The following is an 8,334-nucleotide window of genomic DNA, read 5'->3' as shown; positions in this document are numbered from 1 at the left end:
CAGCGGCGGGAGGGGCCCGAGCAGGGGCAGCCTGGCTGACCACGAGGTCCCATAGCCGGGAGCAGCAGGGTCAGGGCCAAGGACCGGGGAAGCTGAGGTCAGAGACAGAGATGCAGGGGAGGAATCTGGCTGTGAACATTTACAGGCCCCCCAGGCCCCAGGAAAGGTGGAGCCCGTGAGGGACACGGCTGCCCCGGGCTGTGGCCACAGAGCCACAGGCTCCCGTCGTCCTGAGCCGCCAGGCATGGGTGACCAGTCGCAGCAGCTACGTAAAGCTGGATCAGACTGAATTCTACCAGAACACTGACCCGGAACAAAATCCCAGCGAGTGACCGACTGTGACAGCGTGGTTTCCAAACACCCTTCAACAGACAGGCAGACGCCACAGAGGCTGGGACAGCCACGAAGCCACCGAGGGGTCCTCTGTGTGGCAGGGCCATCATGGAGCCTGGGGTGAGCGGACAGCGAGCCGAGCGCACCCTCCAGGCCCCTTGGCGGTTGCTCAAGTTCAGCTGCCCACCACTGGTCACAAAATACCATCTTCCCGCCAATCAGTGGCCGTGTGTGAGCACGTCCTGCTCTACACATTCTACGTGGGTCAGGTGCACCTGAGGGTGACAACACGGGGGGGTCAGTGGGGGGCTGCGCTTACTCCTGGGAGCAAAGCTGGGGGGCTTCTGTGGCAGTGACGGATGGCCCAGGCCTGGGGGAGTGGGCAGCCATGGCCGAGGACACAGAGTTAGGGTTTGACGCAGGGGAGGCGCAAGGGGGCAGATGTCAGTCTCGCACCTGTGTGGTTCCCACTTGTGAGGGAAACCAGTGGGAGCCAGGTCCAGGGGAGACCCAGGGGGAGGAGCCCACGGTCACCCTGAAGAGATGTCCTGGCCCCCGGGTGTCCAGGCTTGGCGGGGGGGGGGGGCGGGCATGGAGAGCAACAAAGCAGAAGCCAGGGTGGGAGACCAGCAGAGGGGATGGGGAGCTGGGGGCAGGGGCAGGGGCAGGCGAGCTGGGGGCAGAGGAGCTGGGGGCAGGGGGCAGGGGGCGGGGGGGTAGAGGGGAGCTGGGGCCAGGGGCAGGGGAGATGGGAGCCCCAGGATCACAGCGGGGGGGGCAGGAAAGGACACCCCTGGGGTGGAGCTCTGAGAGCGATGGGCCTTCCTGCGATCCCATGAGTGATTCAGGCTGCCCTGCAGGACAGCCGTGCACCCTGGACGTCACTTGAGGCATTTGGAGGTCCCCTGAAGAGAGCAGGGTCTCTGACCATGGAGGGACGGCCTGCACCTGCAGAGGGAGCCCCCCACGCCTGCACACCGGGGCTCTGGTACTTCAGGGTCTTTATGTAAAAATGCGGACAGATGCTTGACAGCACTGGGATATTCCCTGGCAATGGGGGTGCACAGTCCCTGCACAGCCTAGTGTCCCCTTCTGTCCCCTGCTGTCCCAGCTATCACCTGCTGTCCTGTGCTGTCCCCCTGCTGACCCTTTGCTGACCCCAACTCTTCCTGTACTGTCCCCCGCTGCCCCCCTGCTGACCCCAGCTCTCACCCACTGTCCCCCTGATGACCCCTGATGACCCCTGCTGTCCCAGCTGTCACCTGCTGTCCTGTGCTGTCCCCCTACTGTCCCCAGCTGCCCCCCTGCTGTCCCCAGCTGCCTCCTGCTGTCCTCAGCTGCCCCCTGCTGTCCCAGCTGTCACCTGCTGTCCCCCTGCTGACCCCAGCTGCCCCTGCTATCCCAACTATCATCTGCTATCCTGTGCTGTCCACCTGCTGACCCCTTCTGACCCCAACTGTCCCTTTACTGACCCCAGCTGCCTCCTGCTGTCCCCCTGCTGACCCCAGCTGACCCCAACTGTCCCTTTACTGACCCCAACTCTCCCCCTACTGACCTCAACTCTCCATTTACTGGCCCCAGCTGTCCTCTACTGACCCCAACACTCTCCCTACTGCCCCCAGCTGCCCACTGCTGACCCCAGCTGTGCCCGCTGTCCTGCGTGGTGCTGAGGGGGACTGGTGGCAGCGAGGATGAGGAGGGGAGGAGTGACCACAGCGCTTTTGGTGCCTTCTCTGCTGAGGAGGGAGGAGGGGGACCAGACGCAGCCTCCTCAGTGTGGGGTGACGGCGGGGCTCCCACCTGGGGGGAGGGCTCACCTGTGGGGCTCCCACCTGGGGGGAGGGCTCACCTGTGGGGCTCCCACCTGGGGGGAGGGCTCACCTGTGGGGCTGCAGCCTGGGGAAGAGGGCTCACCTGTGGGGCTCCCACCTGGGGGGAGGGACTCACGGTGGGGGGGCTCCTGCCTGGGGGGAGGGACTCACGGGGGGGGCTCCAGCCTGGGGGGGAGGGACTCATGGGGGGGCTCCAGCCTGGGGGGAGGGACTCATGGGGGGGCTCCAGCCTGGGGGAGGGACTCACGGGGGGGTTCCTGCCTGGGGGAAGGGGCTCACGGGGTGGGGGCGCTTTTGCCTGGGACCGTGGGGCTGGGCTCGCTCCCTCCCTCCTCAGTGCCCACTGCCTCTCCCTCTGGCAGGTTCCGTGGTTTCCATGGAAACGGCTCTCTGAGGATGGGCAAGGGAGAGGGCCAGGTTCTTCAAAACAGCGGAAAACTTGCAGGGCCCGAGTTTCCAGCTACCTGGTGGTTTCCATGGAAACTAAGCCAATGACACAGCCTGGTGGAGGAGGCTCGATTCCCACCCCCACCCCAGGGCCCCCGGGAGGAGAGGCCCCCACCCTGCACCTGGACACAAGTCCACCCCCCGGGTGTCCCAGGGGCCCTGTGGAGGGTCAGGAAGGAGGGGGCTGTGGTGCCATCGGCCCCACCCCCGCCCAGGCCCCCAGAACAGGCAGGGGGCATCCTCCAGTTGTCATTCCCGGGTGCAGTCGGAGCCGAGCCCATGTGAGCCCCACCTCGTGCACCCCACAGGTACACCACCCAGAGGGGGCCCTGCTGTGTCTCGGTCCCACAGGCGGCTGCCTGGGCGGCAGACGGGGCCCCAGCTTCCTCACAGCAAGGCTGAGCCCACAGCACTCAGCCGGCTCCCGGCTGAGCGGCCGCAGCTGCTGGGCACCCCCGCGTCCCCCTGGACAGTGCCTGGGTTCGAGTCCCGGCTCCACTCCGATGCAGCTCCCTCCCTGCTAACGCACCCCGGGAGGCAGCAGGGCGACTCAGGTGCTAGGGCTCCGGCCACCCACTGGGAGACCCGGATGGAGCTCCTGACCCCAGTCTAGCTCACACCAAGCTGCTACAGGCATTTGGGGAATGAACCAGCAGGTGGAAAGTCTCTCTCTCTCTCTCTCTCTCTCTTTTTCAAAACAACATGTACTTTAAAACCTTTTATTGAAGGATATTTCACTGCAAGGCAGGAGCACTTCTGTCCGAAGAACGCGCGCTGGACCCACTCCTCCGGTGCAGTCCACAGCCGCCGTCTGTGTCCACCTCCGGGCCTCGTGCCGGGCCTCACTGTGAGTCTTCCAGAAAGATCCGTCTGCAGGATTACAGCCCCACAGCAACGCCAGGTCCGGGGGAGGGGGCGTGGCCAGCTTTCCAAGGGGGCAGCGGGGAGGCGGTGCCTCCACCCTGCCCTGGGCTGCGCCCGCTGGGACAGAAGTGGAGGACGAAGGCCTGCGGAGCGTCCAGCTGGAGCCCACGGCAGAGGCTCCCTGGGCCCAGGCTGCGTCCCTCAGCCGGGCGCTGGCCTAAGTGGACACTGGACAGCCAGGGAGCGAGGCACAAGGACGAGGACAAGCCCCGTCCGTGGGACACAGCCCCAGCCCCAGCCTCTCTCCTGGCCCTGCGGTCACAGAGGGACGCCCCCCGCCCCCCACACTGTGGCCACTGCTTCTGAGCGTGCACTGTGGCCACTAGTCCCTGAGGCCACCGAATCAGGCCAAGGTCAGCGGAGGGAGAGTGTCCAGGGGCAGGGAGGAAGGGGGCACCTGCGCCAGGGCCCTCACTGGGGCCAGTGCGGAGAGTGGACAACGAAGTCTGTCTCCTCGGGCTGCCGGCCCAGGCGAGGTGGGCAGGCGGGCCGGGCTCTGGGCCAGCAAATAGGACGCAGCCTCGCGTCAAACTGTCTCACACCCGGATTCCAGTCTGAGCCCGGAGCAGCACAGGAGCATGGAGTCAGCTCTGCTCCCAGCCTGCTCTTTGCACACGGCCCTCTCTCTGCTCTCTGCACACGGCCCTCTCTCTGCACACAGCCCACTCTCTGCACACAGCCCTCTCTCTGCACACAGCCCACTCTCTGCACACAGCCCTCTCTGCACACAGCCTATTCTGTGCACATGGCCTTCTCTGTGCACAAGGCCCACTCTCTGCACACGGCCCACTCTGCGTACACAGCCCACTCTGTGCACACGGCCCTCTCTGCTCCCAGCCCTCTCTCTGCACACGACCCACTCTGTGCACACAGCCCTCTCTGCACACAGCCTATTCTGTGCACATGACCTTCTCTGTGCACACGGCCCACTCTCTGCACACGGCCCACTCTGTGCACACGGCCCACTCTCTGCACACAGCCCACTCTGTGTACACAGCACACTCTGTGCACACGGCCCACTCTGTGCTCCCAGCCCACTCTGCACATGGCCCTCTCTGCACACAGCCTATTCTGTGCACACAGCCCTCTCTCTGCACACAGCCCACTCTCTGCACATAGCCCTCTCTGCACACAGCCTATTCTGTGCACATGGCCTTCTCTGTGCACAAGGCCCACTCTCTGCACACGGCCCACTCTGCGTACACAGCACACTCTGTGCACACGGCCCACTCTGTGCTCCCAGCCCACTCTGCACATGGCCCTCTCTGCACACAGCCTATTCTGTGCGCACGGCCCTCTCTCTGCACACAGCCCACTCTCTGCACATAGCCCTCTCTGCACACAGCCTATTCTGTGCACATGGCCTTCTCTGTGCACAAGGCCCACTCTCTGCACACGGCCCACTCTGTGCACACGGCCCTCTCTGCTCCCAGCTGGCTCTGTGCACGCAGTCACGCATCACAGGGCAGCAGCCCGCCGAGTGCCCGCCCGCCCGGCGCTTGCTCCCTCTGAGCGTGCAGGCACCTGGCTGCTCAGCGGAGGAGGAGCCTCCGTCGGCGTCTGCACCGCGCTCAGGACCTGCACCACCCGCACAGTGGGGCGCCCACTTCTGAGGACGACGCAGCCCGCCTTCCCGCTGGATCCCAGGCCCACGGCTGCCTGCTGGTCTGGCTGCGGCCCTGGTCCCCGTGGTCCCCGCCCCGTGCTGCTGGGGCCGGAATCGCCGTCCATGGGCTCCAGGCCTCGGGGTTCCGTGAGCTCTCTGCTGTCGGACAGAACTCGGGCCTCAGCGCAGAGGTGGGCCCGATTCTGCAGGAAGTCCCTCGCGTCCGCCTCGAGGCACACAGCCTTTGGAGCAATGGACGCCCCGGCCGTCTTGGCTCCCCGGTCCCACACTGACGCTCACACATTCCAGGGCCACACGCGGCCGGCAGGACCGAGAACCGAAGCCCGTCTCCGCCCCGAGGACCCCGCACGGCAACCACAGAAGGAGCAGCTCTGAAGCCGCGGGATGCGGCCCGACGCCTCCTGCTCCACCTGAACCCCAGCCCCCACGTGCAACTGCGGGTGTGTGTGAGAGAGTGCAAGTGTGTGAGCACGCGTGTACGTGGACACGTGTGTGAGGTGAGCATGCGTGTGTGTGAGAATGTAAGTGTGTGTGTATCAGTGTGAGTATGAGTGTGTGAGCATGTGACTGCATATGTATGTGTGCAAGTGTGCGATCGTGTGAGTGCATGTGAGTCCGAGCATGCATGTGTGTAGGAGTGTATGAGCATGCGTGTGTGGGTGTGCATGTGGGTGTGGGTGTGTGATCATGTGTGTGAGTGTGAGTTTGAGTGTGTGGGTGTGTGTGTGAGAAGATATGTAAGAGTGTGTGTGAGCATGCGAGTGTGTGAGCATGTGTGAGTGTGTGTGAGCGTGCGAGTGTGTGTAAGTGTGTGTGTGAGCGTGTGAGTGTAAGCGTGAGTGTGTGGGTGCATGTGGGTGTATGTGTGAGAAGGTATGTAAGAGTGTGTGTGTGAGCGTGTGAGTGTAAGTGTGAGTGTGTGGGTGCATGTGGGTGTATGTGTGAGAAGGTATGTAAGTGTGTGTGTGAGCGAGTGTGTGTAAGTGTGTGCGTGCAGGTGTGTGTGAGTGTGTGGGTGCGTGTGGGTGTATGTGTGAGGAGGTATGTAAGAGTGTGTGTGTGAGCGTGCGGGTGTGTGTAAGTGTGTGTGTGAGTGTGTGGATGCGTGTGTTTTGACCCACAGCACCTTCTCATGTTACACAGCTGATTTGTGTTGAACACGCCTGTGGACATGAATGAAAGGATAAAGGCGAATAAATGGAGCGGTTCCCGATGTAGCCCCTCCCCCAAGTACTGAGGAGGAGGGGAGGAAGAGGAGGGGGAGGCAAGGAGGAGGAGGGAGGAAGGCTGTGGCGCTGGGCGCGCCCTGAGCTGGCAGGTCCGCCTCACTCCCACGGGGGCACCCCAGCCGCCTCCTCCCGGGGGCCGCTCAGCCCGCTGGCACGAGCCTGGGGGTCCGCAGCCCAGCAGCAGGGCGAGCCCCTGCCTGGGGTGGAGCCAGAGGAGGGCAGGAACCTACGGCCACTTGTGCCGCCTAAGGGGAGCACCCGAGAGAGCGGAGCGGCCCTCCGAACCCTCGTCCTATCTCCCAGGCTCCAAACCCTTGGCGCGGTCACCCCAGGATCTCCAGGAACTGAGAGTCAGGCCACGCCCCCACCTCCCACGTCCATAGGCAGCCCGGGGCACCCGCACGGCTGGGCGGCAGCAGCAGGGCCTGCGGGTCTGTGGGCAGAGGCGCCGACTCGTCCGGAGCTACAGCCATAGCCACCTCGCGGCCCTGCCGAACCAGGTCTGTTCACCGATGACACCACGTTGCTTTCTCAGGAGTTGAGCCATCACACCATCAGTGGTCGTCGAAAACAGGCGGCCTTTCAAGGCTTCGGGCGCAGACACAAGGCCACCACCGCCCCAGCCAGGGGCTCCCTGCTGGCCCTGCCCCCCTCCCCCATCCCCACCCCCCACCCCGCTGCCCTGCCTCCGAGGCCTGATTCCAGGCTGCAGCCGAAGCCACCAGCACACGCGCAGGGATTGGGTCTTCCCGAGGCCAGCGGCTGCCTCGCTGAGTCCCTCGGGACCCTGTAGCGGGGTGGGGTGGGGGAGGGGGTGGCTCCTCTGCCACAGCCAGGTTGCGCCCGCCTGTAGTGCATTCTGGGTAAATACCAGAAACCGCAGTAAGACAGACACTCGGACAGAGGATCAAAAGGAAGCACTTTATATGGAAGCCATCCCTTTTTAGAAAAGATGTTTATACATATTTATTTCTTTGAACGAGTTACAAAGCGAGGAGGAGAGACAGGGACAGATCTTCCTGCTGCTGGCTCACTCCCTAAGTGGCTACAACGGCCAGGGCCGAACCAGGCCGAAGCCAGGGGCAGGCGCTTCCTCCGGGTCTCCCACGCGGGTGCAGGACCCAAGCACCTGGCCGTCTTCCACTGCTTTCCCAGGCCACAGCAGGGAGCTGGATGGGAAGTGGAGCATCGCCGGTGGCGACTTCGCCCACTACGCCACCACACCAGCCCTGAGCCTGTCCTGTGGTTAAACTCCACCTGGGAGCAGGTGTTTGGCCCAGCAGAAAAAGTGCTCACATTCAAGTCCTGGGTTCAAGTCCTGGCTCAGGCTCCTGAACTCAGTTTCCTGCCAGTGCAGATCCTGGGAGCCGCAAGTCACAGCTCAAGTGGTGAAGTTCCTGCCGCCGACAGGGGAGACCTGGATGGAGCTCCTGGCTGCCGGCCTCAGCCTGGCCCAGCCCGGACCACCGCGGGCATTCGGGGAGTAAACCAGCACTTGGGGGCGCTCGCTTGCTCCCTCACTCTCCCTCTCTCTCCCTCATGAATTTTAAAAGCAAACAAAATAAAATTTGACTCAATTTTTTAAGCAAAGCACTCCACAGCCCAGCGCGCAGGCACAGAGTGACCCGTCCCCAGCGGGCCCTGCTGGCTGACCACTGCTGAGGGTCAGGCGGACCACCGCCAAGGGCATGCACAGGACTCCAAAGACCCCTTCCTGCTGGTGACCTCTGACCCCCGACCATCAGTAAAAACTCATGCTAATCCTCGGATGCGGCTGGTTTATTTCAAGTGAGTTCAAGTCAGCCCTCGTGGACGGATTGCTGGGTCTCTCCCTCGAATCCTGCTCCGAGGGCAGGCGAGGGTTCTCGGGCTCCCTTCAGGGGGCAGCAGGGGCTATGTGACCCAGGAAGAGCACCCACAGGTAGTACAGGACCTGGGCCGC

At 63.9% G+C, this 8,334-nt stretch overlaps 1 long non-coding RNA gene across 1 annotated transcript; it reads left to right on the top strand.

Annotated features, from left to right (window-relative positions):
• The first annotated feature begins 4,814 nt into the window (after nt 1-4,814).
• LOC138845448 (uncharacterized) lies at nt 4,815-6,928 on the top strand. Its single transcript, XR_011382708.1, has 3 exons — nt 4,815-5,333; nt 5,452-5,603; nt 6,307-6,928. It is a non-coding gene; the product is annotated as an uncharacterized lncRNA (long non-coding RNA).
• Nucleotides 6,929-8,334: the final 1,406 nt, after the last annotated feature.

This window comes from Oryctolagus cuniculus, chromosome 15 (genome assembly GCF_964237555.1).
Source record: "Oryctolagus cuniculus chromosome 15, mOryCun1.1, whole genome shotgun sequence".
In the NCBI taxonomy this organism is placed as follows: domain Eukaryota; kingdom Metazoa; phylum Chordata; class Mammalia; order Lagomorpha; family Leporidae; genus Oryctolagus; species Oryctolagus cuniculus.
Note: the sequence above shows the minus strand (reverse complement) of the source record. Positions and strands in the feature narration are given on the sequence as shown.